This window comes from Polypterus senegalus, chromosome 9, assembly GCF_016835505.1.
Source record: "Polypterus senegalus isolate Bchr_013 chromosome 9, ASM1683550v1, whole genome shotgun sequence".
Classification (NCBI taxonomy): Eukaryota; Metazoa; Chordata; class Cladistia; order Polypteriformes; family Polypteridae; genus Polypterus; species Polypterus senegalus.
This window is the reverse complement of record NC_053162.1, coordinates 27,950,977-27,972,539: the sequence shown is the minus strand read 5'-3', so window position 1 is coordinate 27,972,539 and position 21,563 is coordinate 27,950,977. Positions and strand designations below refer to the sequence as shown.

The 21,563-nt window shown below is 38.7% G+C and overlaps 1 protein-coding gene across 6 annotated transcripts in view; it reads right to left on the bottom strand.

Annotated features, from left to right (window-relative positions):
* LOC120535157 (spermatid perinuclear RNA binding protein) overlaps nt 1-14,669 on the bottom strand; it is a 306,536-nt gene extending 291,867 nt beyond the window's left edge. For 3 of the 6 annotated variants that reach the window (XM_039762778.1, XM_039762782.1, XM_039762783.1), the window contains exon 1: nt 13,716-13,967. The gene's annotated coding sequence lies outside the window, so the exon portion shown is untranslated. Of the gene's footprint in view, nt 1-13,715; nt 13,968-14,585 lie in introns of those variants that run through there. The other 3 variants (XM_039762781.1, XM_039762780.1, XM_039762784.1) reach the window with 3 other exon arrangements.
* Between the last annotated feature and the right edge of the window lie 6,894 nt (nt 14,670-21,563).

Below are 21,563 nucleotides of genomic sequence, written 5' to 3'. Positions count from 1 at the left end.
AGAGAGGTCTTTTAGGTTGGAAAAAAGCGCTTTGCTGCCAAAACCAGGCGATTAAATGAATCTCAACAAGAAACGACTTCTACGTTAGAAAAAAAAAAAATGATTGGCTGCCGAAACCAGGCGGTTAAAAGAATCTGAATAAGACAGGACGTCTAGATTGGAAAAACCACGATCCGCTGCCGAAACTAGATGGTGTTAAACGTGCAGCGAAGTGTGCAAGGTCTGCTAGCTTTTAATAAAACTACTGCAATATGTTGACACCAATAAAAGACTAACCTTATCTACAAGCAGTTCATGCTGTCATACAAGTACATGTATCTAGTTCAGGGGTGCCCACACTTTTTTGGCTTGTGAGCTACTTTTAAAATGACCAACTCGAAATGATCTACCTACATTAAAAATGCTTATATATATATATACACATACACACACACACACACACACACATACAGTGGAACCTCAGTTCACGAACGTCTCGGTTCACAACCAAAAAGTTCGACAAACATTTGCCTCGGTTCACGACCACACACTCGGTATACGAACAAAGCCAGTTTCCCTTTCGGTTTGTGCGCGCCGATGATTTCTGCACGTGTTGCACTGTTCTCAGTCAGACGTGCCTGCCTGCCTGCTGAGAGAGAGAGAGAGAGAGAGAGAGAGACATGTGCCTGGCCTGCCGCTGCGGGGGAGGTTGCTGCACATGCTTTCCTGCCTGCTACTGACGGGGGGGTGAGGGGGGTACAGCAGAGAGAGAGTGAGCCTGCCTGGCTGGTTCATTTAAGCAGAGCCGCTCCCTGTTCATTGTTCTCAGTCAGACGTGCATGCTTTACTTGCGCTCTCTTTGTGCTCTACAGTATTTCGTGTGCTTTTGCAGTTAATTATGGCTTCTAAGCAAGTGAAGAGTGGTGAGAAGAAAGTTTTGAAGAAAATTGAAATTAAAGTAAAGGAAGAAATTATTGAAAAGTTTGAGCGTGGCGTTCGTGTTACTGATCTTGCCGCCGAGTACAAGTAGTACAAATCTATGATTTCAACTATTCTAAAGCAGAACGAATCTATTAAAGCAGCTGATATTGCAAAAGGAGTTACAGCGTTAACGGGGCAGAGGCTTTAAGTGCTGGAAGAGGTGGAAAAACTGTTTACCTGTTTACTCATTTACCAATTTGAGAACCCTCGTGCTTTCAAGCAGCACAATGTAAACAAAGCCAGACTTCCAGTAATGTGGAGGGCAAACACGAAGGGTTGGGTCACAAGGACTTTGTTTTTGGAATGGCTGCATGAGGCTTTCACTCCCACCAGCTAAACAGCTAAAAACACCAGAAACCCAAGACATCACAAGAGAGAAAACACCTGATGCACCTGTAGCATGAATTGTTGCAATGTTACTTTTCTCTTTTTTCAAATGTTCCTTTTTTTCCGCTGTGCTTAAAACTCATTTTAAAAAAAGTGTTTACAGCGATCGGACTGTAAGGCTAAAATAGCGTGATCTTGTTACTTTTTTGGTTGCTTGTGGTTGGTTTTTAAATTAAAGTTCGGATTTGTTCAAATGTTCCCCTCTGTTCAGAGAGACAGAGAGCGCGTGCTGCTGACAGAGGAGGGGTGTGGGGAGTGGCTGTGCCACAGAGAGAGAGAGAGAGAGAGAGCCTGCTCGTGTAGCTGAGCAGGGAGCCTGGGTGTTTTGTGTCAGTGTTATTCAATGTTTTTACATTAGTTTACTATTACACTGTGCATTCTATGGTGTAATTAACTATATTTGTGCTTAATCTTTACATATATTTACATATTTACATACAGTTCGTACGGTCTGGAACGGATTAATTGTATTTACATACAATCCTATGAGGGAAATTGCTTCGGTTCATGACCAACTCGGTTTATGACCAGAGTTTTGAAACGAATTATGGTCGTGAACCGAGGTTCCACTGTGTATACACATAAGCTTTGCCCTTTACATTGCGCCACAGCATGTGGTTCTTTTATTTGACAGCATGTAGATCGGGGTAATTACATTCATGGCATTCGCAGTCTGAATCACAATCTAATTATATAGGTGGTTACCTACCAGGTAACGCTTGTGTTGGCAAACATTCACCACAATGCCCTCTTCAGTTGCGAGAAGCAGATCATAGAATGTTGCAAAGTTTTACTGTCAAATAATGCAAAGAGTATGCGACACGTGTTTCACCCTAATTCTGGGCTCATCGGGCGTACACACATCACTGCACGTCAGCGGCGAAGCCACGGCGTGTGGTTTGTTTGACAGCATGTAGATCGGAGTAATTACATTCATGGCATTCATAGTCTGAATCACAATCTGATTGTATGGGTGCATGTGAGATGACCAGTGTGTTAGAAGGAAAGAGATCTCAGACTGGCCAAACTGTATGTCAATCAAGTGACAAATGCCATAGGGAGGATATATGATAGACTAACGTTTAAAAAAATTTTTTTTTTCAATGCAACACGATCTACCTGATCAGATACTGATACACTTGTTCTAAACAATGCCCGCATTGCTCTGAAACACTGCCATTTCAGCTTTTACTGATGCATCCAGTTTCTTGTCATGTTTCTGTCATGGCAAGTTTCTTGGCACAGATAATGCGGATGCAACAGACTGACGCATTGCAATTTCAAGTTGCCGTTCAAAGCTGTTGTCTGACAGACGTCAATGAAGTCTGCCCTGTCCCGGTATTCGTGAGCTGCCGAGTGCAGGATCTTCCCAGTCCACTGTGCTCAGTCTTAGTCGGAGCTGGGAGACTGACGACTGCTGCTGGTTGACTGACTCAATCTGCAAAACACTACACCGTGGGCCAAAAAAAACCGTGCCACAAAAAACCGTGCCACTTAATTATTTTCAACTATAACTCTGTTATTTCTTGATCAATTTTTTACACGCTATATATGCGAGCTTGGCCGTTCCCGGGAATTACAGCAGTTTCATGAAAAATGTCCAGGAATGGATTCCCCAATAGCAAGACAGGAAGCCACAGGACTCTAAAGACTTGGACCTTCGTCCTTTTGCATAGATATCGGGAGCACCATACACCCCTTTCCAGCGACCTCATGACTCCCCATGCTCTCCCAATCCGTCTACTGACTTCACAGGAAGAGTCACCAGAGACATGAATGTCACTGCTGAGGTAAGTAAACCTCTCGACAAGGTCAACACTATCTCCAAAAACAGACATACTGCTGATGGCTATGCCCAAAAGGTCATTAAAGGCCTGGATCTTGGTTTTTATCCAGGATACTCACAAGCCCAGACACTCAGACTCCTCACTCAGTCTCTCGAGTGCCCCAATCAGACCCTCCATTAACTCCGTGAAGATCACAGCATCGTCAGCAAAGTCAAGATCCGTGAATCTTTCTTCAACAGATGCCCCACAGCCTCTGGACCCCACGACCATTCCCAACACCCAGTCCATACAAGCACTGAACAGAGTAGGAGCAAGAACACACCCCTGAATCAACTGGGGAAAAAACACAGAGGTTCTGCCTCCACTCTCCACAGCACTCACAGTACCAGTGTACAGGCCAGCCATATCATCCAGCAACCTTGAGGGGATCCCGCAAACCCTCAGGATGTCCCACAGGGCAGCTTGATCAACTAAGTCAAACACTTTATGAAAATCGACAAAGGCTGCGAAGAAACTCTGCCGATATTCACGTTTGCGCTCTAGGAGAACCTTCAGTGCCAGGATGCGGTCAATGGTAGACTTCTTGGGCGTAAAACCAGACTGTTCTGGTCACTGTACACACAAAAGAAAAACATTTTAAAGAAAACAAGTTAAATAATAAAATAAATGTAAATAAAATTCCATATATTCATAAAAACTATGTTAAAGAAGGGTGTGCAAATAAATGACTTGTTTCATAACAAGATAACTTATTCCTCACTTGAATTTACATCACCTACAAACAGCATAAAGATCATAAATTCCTTCCCCACAGCAGTAGTTAAGTATTAGTGCCTGCACTGCTGTGACTTCACAATCTGAAATACAGTGCTATACTATAAATAATATAGTGCAGAAGACAATGTTTTAACTTCAGCTACCTGTGAATTTCTCAATTTACAGTAAAGCATAATATGCCTTTTTTTAATTGTTCTTAAAAAATAAAAACATTTCTAATGCAGATACGGATATAAACAAATGAAACAAAAAGATAGAAATATCTGTCTAAAAATTATAAATTTGGAAAAGATTTTTAAATGAAACTCTCAAGAAAATAATCCAACATATACAATTTATGTATGCCCCTCCACCCAACATGAGGTGCCATCTTTTCACCCAGGCTTTGCTCATTCTTAGCTCTGAATCTGGAAAGAGCATACAGAAAAAAAGTAAACTGTGAGCAATGACCAGACAAGGATTGTACATAAATTGCATAATTTCCTTTTTCAGATTTATTGCCCCAAATGTTAAGAGGCTAAAATTGTACTACTTCACCTTCAGTGGAGGTTCAGAACAGGGTACATAATTTCTTTTAAATAATATTCAGTTTCTTCCTTCACATTGGGAGTGGCAGATCCTAAAGGTGTATAATGCTTGCCACCGAGTCATTTAAAACTAGCTTTCCAGTAATATTTTCGAGAGAAGTGGGCTTTGAAATGTCATAAATGAAAAATGTCAAAAAACAATTAAAGGAATGTCTTTCTTTCACACACTGTGATATTTATTTTGATGGACGCACTGATTAAGCATAAAGGAAAAAAAACAAGAAACACATTGCTATTGAAGAAAAAGGGATACTCATTCCCACTCTTACTCCATGACCATGATGAAGCCATCTGTACAGCATAAAGAAAATATTTTTGGAATTATTTTTTCCCCAAAATATACAACAGTATTTTCAAAGTATTTTGAAATGTACAGAGTAAGTGCTCCTAATTTCAGTTTACATTTCTATCTTAATTTACTGTTTATTTGATTAAGCGGAAAATGACTTACGACAAAACACAAAAATAATGTTTCATTCCACACTGCAACATGAATCCCCCTAGATACTACAGACACTTCAAGGGCAGCACAAATACAGCTATACACCAGAGAATTTTAACTGTCATAGCAAACTAAATGGGGAAAGCAACAAAAACAAAATGTGCCTAAAGCAACCACAAGTAAGAGCAGCAAAGCAGAAAAACTAAAAGGCAAAAAAAAAAAAAAAAAAAAAAAACATACTGCCCCACAGAAAAACATTATCCACCAAGTGTCAGATTCTGGACTGACCCACTATATAACTGTCTCTAATTAATTCAACTAAAATAAGGATGCTGCTTCGAAGAAGGAATCAAATAAAATACAGCACTTTGAAGGCTAAAGTGACCTCTGACTTACAGTAATCGCAAAAAGAAAAATGGAATTAAGCTAATGGAAAATTACACCATACACTTACAGAAAAATTTTGATTTCCTAAGACATCATAAAAAAAAAAAAAAAAAAATGGGGGCATTTGCTTTTTAAATCAACAAGGTAATTAGGCCAAAACTAAGCTATTTCAATGAGGACACTGCTTCTGCTGCTACTACTGTTTTCATTTCCCATCACAGCAGCTCTCAAATTTGAACAGAAAATGGCACAAAGTCTGTGAAAGTATTCTTATAGGAATATCTAAAATATGAGCAATCATCTCTGCATCCCAGCTGCTGACTACTACATTTATTTGAAGAACTGGCACCTGGATAACCCAGTAAACAATCCAAACACAAAAGTTGTTTTATTTTGTCATAAAAATGTTCCAGGATTTTGCAAGCTACAGTATCATAATAATAGATCTGTATATGTTAAAAAAAAGAAAAAACAAAGTAAAAGATGTAACTTAAAATCCACTTTTTCTATATATGTTTATTTTTGTCAATAGGTGTCTCCGATTTTTTTCAGGCAGTACATTGGTTATGGAAACAAAAATGTAGGCATTTGAAGGATACTTCATACTGCACTTAGGCTTTGTCACAGATGCAATTATGCCACTGGAGATAGAAAGAAAGAAAAAAAAAAAACATGTTAAACTGACAACATTAAACAAATGCATGTCCAGTCTGGAAAGACTTGCTCTTATTTGTATGCCCCATAAAAACAAACAAGTGCTTACATCATTTGCAAGTACACATTTGGACAGAAAACCCATTGACAAAGAGGTGAAAATGTAATGAAAGATATTTTTTCCAATTTGGATGGAATGATTTAAGAAGACTTCATAAAAAAATAATGCCAGGTTGGCAAAAATGTGCTGATAAAACTGATAGCCAGAAACAAAGAAGTCAATTATCTCTCCTCTCCCTACCAACTCTAAAACTCACTCTTACTTTGGGTAATATTATTTTGGTTTTAAAGTAGGCCATAGCATTATAAAATCCGCAGTCACACTAATATAGTACATTACCTTAATTATAACATCAAAGTAATAAAGCCTAGTTTATTTCAACTTAAACAGTTATTTTGAATATATGCACAGTATAACAGTTTAGACAAAGTCCAGTTATTAATTTTGTCAGTGACAGTTTTATTCTAAGAAGTGCTATATTCCAATAACACATTTAGAAAAAAGGAAGAAATTTAGCAGGTGGTCTACTGTCTTCTTGTGCCAAGATGCTGTGATACTACTCTATACTGGACACAAGCATAGACAGATTTATTCTAAAATGCTGACTGGAACAAAATAATAATCATAGCCTGTTTTGTTCTTAACTATATTTTTGGCACCCAGCATTTCTTGCAATCTTTAAATTAAATCTTAGAAAGGCCTTTATTTCACATTACGTGCCTGCTTAAAATGTGAACTAATGCATTACAAAATAAAAATGTAATTTTCTTAAAAATAATTTCACATTTCAGTATGAAAACTACCTTTTGTTATAATAAGCGCCAAAAGTACATGGCAAAACATGAAAATCAGTGCCTGCTAGCAGGACATTCTGCATTTCACGTCAAGCATCACGATACAGTGGAGATTATTCATTATGTGCTTCCATGCACTTGGTACAGAGATGGCATAGAGTTCAAGGACAATGCGTCAAATCTGCTATAAAAATAATCAATAGCAGTTTCATATATGAAGGTCAAAAAGGATTCCCACTTTGGAAACACATCTCAAACACTGGGCTGGGAGAAGGAGTAATTCTTTTGGCAGCAAGCTATATTAAAAAAATATAAACAAAACAAAAAAAAAAAAAAACATAGCAGTTCCCTTGAGCACCAAACAAGGTTTATAAAGACAGAATCTCTCTCAGAAGCATCTGCAGCTACCTACACATAAATCTCATTAAACGACGAAGGTCAAAGACACAGATGTATTTACGTAGAGAATCTAAAACCAAAAGGACAATAAGTATACCCTTTAAATAAAAAAAACTCACAATTAAATACATCTTTTGATGAAAGTTGCAACTTTTTTCTAAAGGAATTAGTACATGTGAAACAAACCACAGCTTGCACAAAACAATACTGATAGTTTTTTCCACCTAAAATATTTCACTGACCAACACTAAAAGCAACAAGATTTTGCAAACAACTGGTACGAATAACTGATTTTAGTAGAATGACCCCTACAAAGTCCTGTCTATTACATGCCCTGCGTAAGACATTTACTCAAAAAAAAAAAAAAATAGTAAGCTGGTCATGACCCATTAACTCTTTCTCAATATCAAGCTATGGCTTTAATTGCTTTAGATGGGCAAGGACTGGAGTAGTTTCTATCTACTGTCATTTCTACCACCACAAACAAGCATTTACACTATACATAGACCAAGGCAGGTAGTGAAAACAAACTGCAGAATGGCTAGTTTGGGGTGAAGAATAATAGAAAGCAATACAGAAGAAAATTCAAATAATTTCAAAGTTTCAATTCATTTCAACATTATTTAATCAGTTACCATAAGAAACACACAACTGCTCTTTTACAGCTATTTATGCAATACAGTGCTTTACAAGTTAACAAAAAATGAATGAAAACTTCTTATTAACCAAAGCTGGTTTCTTATAAGGGCAACACGGTGGCGCAGTGGTAGTGCTTCCCGGGTCCTCCCTGCATGGAGATTTGCATGTTCTCCCCATGTCTGTGTGGGTTTCCTACAGGTACTCCGGTTTCCTCCCATAGTCCAAAGACATGCAGGTTAGGTGCATTGGCAATCCTAAATTGTCCCTAGTGTGTGCGCCCTGTGGTGGGCTGGCAATCTGCCCGGGGTTTGCTTCCTGCCTTGCGCCCTGGGTTGGCTGGGATTGGCTCCAGCAGAACCCCCATGACATTGTAGTTACAATATAGCAAGTTGGATAAGGGATGGATGGTTTCTTATATTCATGTCATCCCATATGCAAAAAAAATGAATACATTTTTATAGGCAGGAAACCATAATACACTTTGTGTACAATAGTCACACTTAAACAGACATTTACCAGAGCAAACTCTAAATGTACCTTGGATTGTTTTCTCACAGTTCAAAAGTATCTCCCCACCTTCTTCAAGTAGGGCACAAAATAAACATTTTGTATTTGATTGCAGAAACGTACCAATCTCTGCCTCCTGTCCAGCTACATGCAGCTGATCATGGCTATAAGGTTAATTCTGTGCTTTGTATTGGTACCGAGTACGGGCTGTAAATATTTTGTATGGTATTATAACCCTTTATTTTACTGCAGTATAATATACCTGTGACATAAAGCAAGTATAATGAACTAAAAACAAGCACTCCACTCTTGTTTATATCAAGAGACACTATACCCAAACACAATGGAAAACTGGATTATTCCTTCCAAACAAGAACAGCATTTCACAGATGTATATTAAAAAAGTATCTTCTAAAAAATTGGTCATCCAACACTGGACAGTCAATGTGATTTTTTTTCCCTTGTACATGTTAAGCAGTACATATACAGGAGGCTTTCTGTCCTGCTGTCTAGGATAAATCAGACATAGTCACATTAACTTGCGCGCACACACACAAATACTTAGAGTGCACTCTTTGTCAAAGTTCCCCATGCTGCATGAGTTCTGTTATCCCACACTTATTGGTACATACTGTATTGTAGGTGCATTATCATACCTGTTCCTTTTTGCTGATTTAGACAGGCTGCATTTCAAAAATTCTGGTCCCTGAAAAATTCCATTAATTTTCCAAGATTCTTTTAGCTGTATTGACTTAAAAATCACAAGTGAATTGTAAAATAACTTCCACATTCCTACCACAGAAGCACTAGAGAGTGAAGTGACTTTCTGAGTCTCATACAACAAATCAGTGGTGAAACTTGAAAGTCCAGAAGCATATACAAAAGCCAGCAAATGTCTTGCCGACAAGCTCTTTTTTAACACCACAGAACAACTTTGGCATGTTAGGTCTACCTCACAGAACTCAAAATACCTTGAAGTGCATTTCAGTTTTCTTTTATGAGAGCAAAAACTAGCATAATAGTTATGACAAGACCTTTTTTTTTGCTTTGCTTTACATACGGCAAATATACTATAGTGCTAATATACCCATTCAAAAAGATTATTTCAAACTACTTATAATACATTTTCATTAACAAAGTGGTAAAATCATACAAAACATTAACGACACTACTGTATAACACCAATTATTTACAGCATCAAATTGGCCAATTACTGAACAGAAGGCACTGTACTACCTGAAATAAAGTACATTTTTATCATTAAATCTAATCAAAGTCTTACTGAAATGTTACACATTTACTCAGGTTGCTTAAAGTGTTTATATAAAAAATAGGAAATATGGAAGTAATGTAATATGCTTCTTGAATGCCCATTTAAATAAAGTGTAAATGCTGCTTGCTTTATTAAAAGCTTTGAATGTGCTTACCACAAAAGACCTCGTATACAATTATCTACATTTATGTCAGTCCAGCTGGTCAACTAATTAAAAGATAAACATCCCTGTGGAAATATGACTCAAATCTAACTGATAGATGCTGCCTAAAAATAATAATTACTTCTATCTGGACCCAAAAAATACATTTTATAAAATGTGAAACACACACACACAAACACATATACTGTATATATTTAGTCATGACAATATATTTTATGTATATAATCACTGTTTCATATCTCCCAAACGGATTAGTCAAATGATCTGCAAAACTAATTAATTAGGATTCTTCTGGACTTGAAAATGAAGTAAGGCTTAATATACACAAATAATGATTATTGACAAAAACAGAGCAACTGTACAAAAATGCACTGATAAAAATATTTTTGCCACAATAGATACTATGCATCAGTGTTATATAAAAGAACCATGTTTCATATGCCTATGTAAAGTTTCATGATAACGTAAGCACAAAGGTTACAGCAAGTACATTGTTTAAGAATTTTTTGCCTGTACCGAAGTGCACAATTTGATGACTTCTGCTGTAAGATATGTTTTGTTAAAGTCCCCCATAATTATTTTCTATGCATGTATTTGTTCAATGATATTATTTCTGTACATTACCTATAGTAACATTAAGTAAAATAAATGTGTTTACATGACATGACATTGTCTAAAACAAGACAAACTGCTTTTAATGCAAAAGAAAACAGCACCTGAGCCGGGTATATGTTATGTTTACAGGTGTAAAAACACTTTTTCAATGTGGTATCAGCATTCAAATATCATATTGCACCATTTATTTCTAATTATTGTGTAGAATGAACAAAAAAAAAAACAACTTCAATTGAAATGTATTGTATAAGTGATCCAAATTGACCTCCCACACACCACAGTATACAATTCAATTACTGGAAACTATTCTTGTCCTAACTTATAAAACCATCAAAATAAAGACAGATTGCCCTCTGTGCCAGTCACAGCTTATCCTACACTAACACCAATATAAAACACAGCAACTCTGCAGACTGAACACAAACATTACCTAACCATCGGATTTAAGCCCTTCCGAGTGGAAAGCATCAATGTCATCTGTGAGAACAATATTATGATGTGTACTCATTTTTAGAATGGATAAGTCCACTATGACCAAAACCAAGTGGTCATGCACATAGTCCCTCTACTAAATCTACAACCTTGCAAGCTAATCGCTTAAAAGCAAAAATCTTATATAGCTTATGCAATGAACCCTATATAACACAGTTCCAGTGCCAGTTATACTAATCATAGCATACAATATGAATGGTTTGTATTCTTTTGCATATTAAACAATTTGAATGCTGTCGATTTTTTTTTTTTTACAAAAACACATTAGTAAACTGTCCACCATTGTCAACAAATTATTACTAAGTACACACAATCTTTTGCCAATTTCTTTAATGAGGCCACAATGCATATATACCCACCAATGTGTTTGCTTAATTACTTAGATGCATCTGTACTGTTGCCACAATTAAAAATGATCAAGATAATATGAATCTTCAATTTTAATTTGCTTTCAGATTATTAAATAGGCAAAAGTAATTAAAACACTATTTTACAGCATTCTTTGCTTTATTGTAGCATTTCTACAAAAGGCTAGCACACTTATGCTATAGCACCTAAGGTTGAAAAGGAAATACTCCACACAAAAATTCCTTTTTTTTTACATTACTCACCTTATGCACTTTGAAGAGGTGGCCAACGAAAAAAGTTTAATTTCATGTTACAAAGCAGAATTGATAGAAAAAAAGTATGAGACATAATAGATGCCAATAATGACCAATGCTGTACAACAACCAACAATGTAAAAAATATTCAGAGAAAAAAGAAAAAAAAACTCAAATCACTCATATTGCATTATCCATTTGTCAGACAGTTGTATGCTTAAAATGTGCAAAACACATGCTTTGTAGTTAAAATATTGTTAAATATTATTTTGAGAATAACCTGCTTAAATCATAAACATGAAACTAAAACCTCATGGGAGTCACTTTTTAAACCGAAGACAAGACACATGACAGACGAATTTGGGAAAGAGGTGGGTCTTAAATTTAAAAATATACTCCCTAGAGCCTTATATTTGTGTTTATGATTTGCATGGATTATTCAAGAAGTAATTATATAATAATGATGTATCAAAAAAGCATGTGTTTTGCAAGTTTTGATCATAAGACTGGATAACTGACATCTGGATTATGTGAAATGAGTAAAGCAATTCCCCACCCCCAATTTCCATGGATGTTTTTCACATCGTTTGCCCCTGTACAGCATTGGTTGCTATTAACTTCTATTACTTCAAACAATTTTTCTCAGAATTCTACATGAAAAAATAAGATTTTTCTTTTTTTCAGCCACCCCTATAAATTATACAGTGTAAGAAATATAAAAAATGGAAACAATTTTTGGGTGGAGAATTCCTTTAAGATTACTTCCATGCTGAAAAAATAAAAAGAAGGTCGGACATAATGGATTTGTTTTATTAAATTTTCCAATGCAGAAATATCCTACAGATATATTTTTGTTTTTACAGAGGCAACTCTTCATTAACTCTTAAGCTTAAAACACACTCATTTACAAATAAACTACTAACTCATCACCCTGGTTACACAAACATCAAAAGCTTTATATTCTGTTACATACTGAATGCTTTGAAGGCATCAATATGGGGTTGTGGGAAAGGCCAACAAACTAAAGTTGGTAAGATAAGAAAATAAAAATTATACAAATAATACTATAGTACTATACTATACTATACTATTAGAAAACTGCTATGCACTTCAATTACTTCTAAACGTGAATATGAACGTTTAGTGAAGGCAATGGTCCTGTGAGAGTCTAACTTGGAAGAAGAGAAGGCCCAGCAATGTACATACACTCAGTCTAGAATTGGTTTTTGCCTCCCCAACCAAAACAAAAATGCTTCCAGCATAGGCTGCATTAACCCTGAATTGGTACAAATATGAGGAGGTTATGTCACGGAGAAAAAAATAAATAAAAATGATTACATTAAGCACTAGTATGTTTTTAGGACGGCAGGTGCACACAATGTTATAGAAGCAGGGTGGACCAGCACCTGTCACGCACCACTGCAGGAATATACAGAAAGGACCTTACACAGAGTGAGAGAGTAAGGGAAGGAAATAAACAACAGGTGCTTCAAATAAACCAATATAGACTTTTGTGTATTCACTACGAACAAATATGCAGTCATTCTACCATAATAACAAAACTGGCGAAGTAAACACACATACCACTTAGACATAAACATTTACATCTTGACAGCTGGCCAAAAAACGCATCGAAAAGTCGCAATAATAAAGATCATTCCTACGCTGGAATCTTCTCAAGTTATTATTTGCGTCTTTCCTCCGTGTACTTCGGCGTGCAAGTTTTTAAAAGAGCTATTAAAAGCGCTTTGAAAAGCAAGTGATTAGGCTACAGAAGATTTGCGCTGACTGCGAGTGAATCCCTGCGTGTGTGAGTATACCGTATATCCTACCGCACAACATCAAGACGCAGACCTGGTAGAATTTAATTGCGGCCAATCCGTTTCCAATGCTGAAATCTGCCCGAAAGTGTTTTATTATGACTACCCGTTTCCTATTAAAATTTTTCAAAATAACGTGAATACACCGATTTATCAAAAGCGGACAGCTACACGCACCAGCAGAACGATTATACTTATCTTATGAATTACATAAAATGCCATTTCGTGCAAGCAACCGGTAAAAAAGTTGCTGGCGGACACATGCCAAAACAAACAAAAAAGTGGTCAGCGGCAAGCTAATAGAAATGTGTATCATATTATAAAATATGAAGTAATAAATAAAACCGAATGCAGAAAAACCTTACTCACTTCAGCTCCAGCGTCCCTATCCCTCGACATGAAAAGTTGACCGCAGCGCTTAGCTCACGCCGAACCCTTCTGCGCCGCGAGCCTCCCCCGGTTTCAGCGCGAGCCACCCGCGGCTCCTTCGCGGCCACCATCTGGCAGGAAACCTGCCGAGGATGGCAGTGCGCAGGCGCGCTCGTCGCAGAGCCACACTTTGGTGCGGGGAGCACTATTTGGCAGCAGGGGCTGCTGGAGTCCAAACACGGCAAGCATGCGGACGGTGCGCCGCATCAATGACAAGCACCGCAGGAAACAAAAGCTGCGCTTTCGGCAACACCTTCGCCTTTTCGTTCTTACTTCCTCATTATCATAACAGAAGGTCGCTTCTTTGTTTAAAGCCCGCGGTTCGTTTTTTTTATGTTCTAGAGATAATCAAACCGAGAAAGTTTAAAAGTAAAAGAAGGTGACGCATAGCAGTGTCCTAAGTGATGCATTTATCCCAATAGTCAGAACAATGTCAACTCCCTGGAAACACCGACTCCTTCTCTTTTTTGTTTAAACTGGTTATTTCTGACTGGCTTTTGTTATATATTGTTGTTATGGCATTTAGGCCCCCCTATCAATTATTCACAACGACCTCAACGCGGTGTGTGGGAAACTTGCCGTAAAAAACGGCACATCGGTGTCGTCCAGTGTCCCAATCCAAACAAAACACACAGCGGCAGTCAGCGTGCACGCAAGGATGAAAAGAGCGCTGGGATGGGGAGAGCTCCGTAACGGCCGCGTACTGCCCTTGAGAAACGGCGAGCGTAAATACGGCCACCTCCAAGCCTTTCACCGGCGACACACCCCCTTTCCCCACTCCGCTTAAAAGTAATCATTTTATTCAATTACCGTAGCCCCGCCGCTCCGACCTCGGTCCTTTTCTCTGCCTCTCGCTTTCCTCCGACTGGTTAGACCGGAGCGCGGACCACGTGACTCGCCGAGCTGCGCAGCCATTGGCTCAGCCTGCAGACGAGGCGAGCGCGGCGTTCTCTCTTCCGACGTCCCCGAGGCGTACCTGCGGCAGGCCAGAGTGCCTCACTGCACCTGAGGCAGGCTGGATTGGCGCTCGGGTAACCAGGGCCCCGACTCGAAGATCTGCAGAAAGCACCTGTTCGTGTGCCGTCTTCGAACGGGCTCGTATCCGTTGCGCCCGCGCCTCGGGTTGCGTGAATAAAGTGACAGTTAAGGACGAACTCGCAAAGTGGGGCTGCGCACTTTCCGTGTGCCATTATCGGCGGTCACAGCTACTATATTACAAGATTTTTCAACGTAGCTTGGCAGTGATTGGTTTTCAAAGCCTATATGTTTAATAAGATACCCAGAAAAATCCGAATTAGTATAAACCATCCTAATTCGGGATGTTTATAAGAAATGTACTGATTTACTTAATCAGAATCACATTTATTGGCCAATATAATTTCAGGGAATTTGACTCCATTTTTATGAGTGTCCAAGCATAATTACACAACTGACATGCACACAATTGATCAGTACACACCTGACATAAATACAAGACACAGGCTGTAACACACAATGTGCAAGGTGGTGTAAGAAATACTGAATTAAGCACTCCCAATATGGAAGAGTATTGCAAGAGACTGGGGGGTGTTACCCCTACTGAGCAAAGATAGCTGACTTAACCACTTTATGAGCCTGATGGTCTGTGGAAGTCAACTGTTCTTCTATGTGCTTGTTTTGGCGTAGTTTAATCTATAACACCTGGCAGATAGGAGTAGTTCAATGAGGTTGTTGACTGGATGTGATGGTTGGTGATTATTTTCATGACTCTCAAATAGTAAGGTAAGGTGGGAAGATGGGTGCCAGTGATCTTTTATTATTTTTTATTATTACTATTCACTGTTGTCTGTTCTTGTCATGTTTAGTTGCTGATCCAAACCACTCTAATGGAAGATCTTAGACCCAGTGATTGCTGCGTAGAACTGAATCAGCAGTTCCTGTGGTAGATTGAACTCTCTCATCTGTCGCAGGAAGTACATTCACGGCTGCCCCTTTTTATTATGGAATCTATGTCAGTCTTCCATGTCAAGTCTTGGGTGATTATAGATCCCAGAAATGGAAAGATTTCCACAAATGACACATTGTTGTTAACTATTGGGAGGGGAGTTAATATTGGGGGTCCCTCCTGATGTCCATCCACTGTGTTTTGAGTGTGCTTAGCTCCACATTGTTCCGACCACACAAAAGGGCCAGCTACTCATCCTCACTTTTATATGCAGACTCGTCACCATTCATGATGAGTCCAATTATGGTTGTGTCATTTGTATCTATGAGGAGTTTGGCAGAGGGGTTCTTAATGGTTCCGTCATTAGAATAGAGTGAGAAGAGCAGTGGGGAGAGTGCACATCTCTCGGGGGCACTAGTGTTCACTGTACGGGAGCTAGAGGTGAGATCCCCAGTTTCACCCGCTCTTTCCTATTTGTCAGGAACTTTGGAATCCACTGACAGGTGAAGGCAGGGACAGAAAACTGCATGAGCTTAGAGTGGAGAATTTCAGGTCTGAGTTGTGAAGATGTGGTAGAAGTACATAATTAAACACAAATAATTGTATGAAATATTTGACATATTAAAATGTGTGCTTCAATTTTAAAGTTTAAATATTATCTATTATAATAGAAAAGTGTCATTTTTTACCCTCTCATAGAGGTCCATAGAGGGCTAGAAATAACATCACTAACCCTGAAATAGTCTAAAATGATAGCACATATACAAATGTTTAAAGTTTGTCATTGTTAACCTTCTGAGAGTGGCTTTTAGAGGGCTTGGACCACCAGTAAAGAATCAGATATCAAAAAATATTGTCATATTTGTGATCAACAACCTCGAAAATTGAATAAAATAACAACAGCACATTCGTATATTATCAATTCACATTTTTTTTGAAGTTTTGTAAAAAGGAGTAACTTTGACTCTTTTTACTCCATTAAGGTTTGAACTGCTGGGGTCAGTTTATGTGGCGCAACTTCAAGACCTTTCATCATTTTTGCTGAAGATAACTGTTCATTGTAATAGTATAACTTCCAGCACAAAATATGGTCCAATTGCCAAGAAATCAGTTTTTCAGGTCTAGAGGGCCAAAAATAGGAGGAACCCCAAAAAGTTTGATGTCTTCCATAATTAGACATCAAGATGAGGCAAATGGTATATCATATGTGGGGGTTTTAATGTACCAGTGAGTCAGTAGGCGCGGGACAAAACAAACTGAAGCAATTTCAAAACATTTGTAAATAATATAGGGTGGTCCAGATCTAATTATGCAACTTTCATTACACTATAACTTATTAAGTTTATTACATAGAAAATCACCCGAAAAATCCCGGACCATCGAGAAGTGTGCGAACTGACGACATGAAGAATCATCTTTGTGCCAAACTGAAATCGTCCCTGCATAAATTAAAGTCATCCAGATGATCTGGATCTGCATAATTAGATCTGGACCACACTGTACTTATGAACACAACATGAAAAGAACGACTTGAAAAATAATTTGAAATTATGATTTTAAATGGATTTTGAACGTTGAACATCCTTAACAGTTTATTTTTGTATAGCCCAAAATCACACAGGAAGTGCCGCAACAAGATCTTGTGTGAGGGCAGATGCAACCTGTATGCTGCACTATTCCCTGGCTCTGTGAGCTCAAAGATATGACGCCAGTTTCACATATTAGCCAGTGGGCTTTAGCAGACAGAAGATGTGTCCAAAGTACCCTTTAAGTGCTGTATCTGCATCCTCCTCCTTTGCTGTGCACACGGCTGCTTTATAGCTGGCTTTTCTAGATATTTCTGCACTCTCAAACATGTTGTTGCCACCTAATGAACATGCCCCTCTGAGGTCCCTAACCCTAACCCTGATGTTGCTACACTACACATGTCTGAGGTACAGCTTCAAAGTTGATTACCCAGAGGAAATCTACAATAGCATGTGTTGTGTTTTTTGAGTGCAGAATCTAAGCACGGGGTCCACACCCACCTTTGCATGATTGGGCAAAAGGAATGAATTAACCATGAATAGCATGTTAGTCAATTGCACAGGACAATCATGTATACACATACATTCTCCTGTTTAGAGATCAAGGCTGGACATGAGGGTATACGAGTTTGAAGGGTTGTGCTTCTCCGAAAGCTGATGTTGGGGGACACGTACATACCCCTACAAAAACACACCTGCACATCAGATAGTTTCCCTTGACTAGTTAGTTCAGAGGGCGGCACGTTGGCGCAGTGGTAGCCTCGCAGTAAGGAGACCTGGGTTCACTTCCCGGGTCCTCCCTGCGTGGAGTTTGCATGTTCTTCCCGTGTCTGCGTGGATTTCCTCTGGGTGCTCTGGTTTCCTCCCACAGTCCAAAGACATTCAGGTTAGGTGCATTGGCGATCCTAAATTGTCTCTATTGTGTGGTTGTGTGTGTGTGTACCCTGCGGTGGGCTGGCGCCCTGCCCAGGGTTTGTTCCTGCCTTGCGCCCTGTGCTGGCTGGGATTGGCTCCAGCAGACCCGAGTGACCCTGTGTTAGGATATAGCGAGTTGGACGATGACTGACTAGTTAGTTCAGAATGCACATCTCACCAGTTTTAGCATTGTTATATTGGTTACCGGGGCCCTTCAGAATTGACTTTAAAATACTACTAATCTACTATATAATAAAACAGTAAAGTCTGCGATCGCGATCCCACTGAGAAATCTGATTGGTCATTTTTGCTTTGGTGATGTGATAGAAGAGAAAGTGTGAGATACATGAGGAGGAGAAATGGCATGGAAGACATACGGAGCGTCACCTTCAAAGATGGCACATATAAAAGCAGACAGGATGTGAGAAAACTGCCCTGAAAATAATGACAATCTGAGAAGCAGGCTTTACGGGAATGCGCTTGAGAGAGGGAGTGCTGCTCAAGAATTGTTCAGACACACTTGAATACCAAGGAACGTATCTGAAAGTGGACAAGAGACAAGAGATAGCACATATTTTTAAAATATTCTGTTACCTGTCTTCAACAGATAGTGTAACTAGTGGTGTGTAAAGCTTTAAATAATCATAATAAGTGATGAGATGGCTTTTTGCTGTGTCACATGTGTATGCTTAGGTGACTGCTGAAGAGCTCTAGTTATTGTAATTCTAGCACTGTACCAGGGGTTGGTGGTGTGTCTTCTTGGACGGAGCTTAACACATCTAATGTTTACCTGTTGAAATGTGTTGGAAAAAGTCAGCCACTTACTTTTTCACATGACTATATGTATATCATGCACTTGAAAGCGGCCCCCCACACCCCACCTCAGCTCATTGATTCTTGATATGTATATAAGAGTGTTCAAAACTCCAAGAGGGTTCTCTGTTCCACCACTCTTCAACATTTTAAACTGCACTCCCCGCAGTGTCTGTGACTTGGAAGAAAGGTGGAAGACTCGTAAACATCTCTTACACACATAAGGACATTATGGAAATTTCACAGAAACAATGCATGGGCTGGGATGTGAACCCTGAGGTCTGGGCAGCAATGTTAGTCTCTGTGCCACTTTATTCATCAGTTGTGTATTATTATTAAATTGGGTTATTAACAGTGTGCCCCCTCACAAGGCTTATTGTCAGGTGAAAGGAGTTTTTCTAGTTCAAGCAGAAACGATAAAGGAATTTAATTATTGCAGGGTGATTACATTTGGCCTAAACAAATGCTTTTTGGGTACTTACTTACTTAGTTAAAATGAAGGAAATGACAACTTTTTTTGATGACTTATTTTACTAAGCTATCTTGCCCAAAAACTGATTCTGGTCAGAAATTAACTGGTGATACTCAAGGACTGCAATATGAAGAACTATGAACATTAGTGATTTCAGTAGAAAAAGTCAGAAATTAGGCCAGATTGTGAAGAAATGTCTGACAGTTGACCTGGTGTATAAACCCATAACATACTTTTTTGTGGCCTACATTTTATGCTAAAGGGTATAATGTGCTTTTTTACATCAGAAGTATTAAACCCTCCCCCCCTTAGCTCATTTAAGTCATGAAATGTTTAATATATTATAGTATAATACAGTGGTATGCTGTTTAAAATTAACTACATAGTAGGTTTGGGAAATTTTCACTAATTGTAAACATCAATAAAATAAGGAGCTGGAAATGTAATTTAAAAAGTAATCATTAAAGAAAGTGTACTCTTTAAATGCTGCCTATCATTGAATTTGATCTACTTTGTTAAATTATGTATAAAAAAGGATGTTTTGAATATGGCTGCTGAGCTGCCACAAAACAGTTTTTCAGGAGGATGTCTTTTTAAGGTTAAATGCTGTTAAAACAAAATCAAGAAAAAGCAACGACAGGGTATGTAATAACTTGCTGAGATGAGAGTGGGAAGGTGCAGCCACTAAAATTGTCATCTCCTTCTTTCTCCACAGTGCTGAGAAACTGCCCAGTGAGGGTATTTGACCCTGTTCCTTCCAGTCAAGCTGCCATAAAACCCCGGGCGTCCCGGAAGGAGGAGTCATTTACTGGTTTGAGCGACCCACCAGGCAGAGCTCCGCTAGATTCAACTAGGCTCACCAGCCCACCCTGTTACTAATTTCCTGAGTTGGGACATATGCCGAAAAACGTGTTTTTCTTTTCTGTTGTTTTTTGCTTTGTCTTCAGATAATGAAAGATGACCCAGTTGGCGCTCAAAAAGTCACTGAAATGTCATTCCTACACCCGGTCACAATAGACTTGTACAGAAATTAAGTATGTATTCCAGGGGTTTGCTGAACTTAAATACATTCCTGCTTCGATAATAGATGAGAAGGGCAGAATCTCCGTAACAGTCCTGAAAAATTGAATCCTTAAAAGGCAGAATGCAGAGGTGAGGTGTTTGTCCAATTTTGATCAATCCTTTTCAGAGATCTTCAAAGACAGATATGGGTGGAGAGTTTTGTTGAGGAGGAGAAATAAAATGAAATCAACTTTTCTTTGAGCAGTGGAGTCTACCTTTGTAACCAGGAAACCAGATTTTGGTTGTGTGATCGGTTCATGTGATGTGTTAAGGGGTGCTGATGCTGATAGCATTAGGTCAGTAACTGTTTTATATATATATAGGTGAGCCTATTGAGGTGTAGTGTGATTTCTGTGTTAGGACTCTAACATGAGCGTTGTGAACATCTTGTAGGGAAGGAGGACAGTCAAGCAGAGGTATACAAGTGACAGATAGAATGTACAACTCAATGGTCACACTGCTGTTAATATCAAGGTGGTTCAAAGATAACGGTGAAATGATTTAATTTGATAAGAACTGTTATTAAACAAGAATATCATCTAGTATTAAACATTTTAAGATTTTGTCATCGATTGTGTTCATCTGTCATTTAATAAAAAAATGTAGAATTGGAGGCTGCTAAAGCATATCCGAGCAACACTGAGCACAAGGCAGGAAGCAAACACTTGACAGAGAGGAGAAGATTTGAAGCAACTGCCAACATCTCCAAGCCAGGCTGTCCAAGAGCAAGAACGTAAGATGCTGAAAGGAATTTCTAAGAACCCCAAACTGGAGGTGTGGAGGAAATCCTTGAGATCCAGAAAGAACATCAGGGCTTGAGTAAAGTTTGTCCATTATCACCTAATCAAAGACCAGAACATCTGGAACAATGTGCTCTGGACAGATGATGCAAAGGCAGTTATTTGGTAACGGTATTTGAAGACGTTTGAAAAACGCCAAAGACAGCATTTGACTAGAAGTACCTGATACCTACTATGAAACATAGTAGTGGAAATATTATGGTTTGGGATAGCATTTCAACAGCCTGGGCAGCTCACTATTACAGAGTCCATTATGAGTTGTACCAGAAGGCTCTT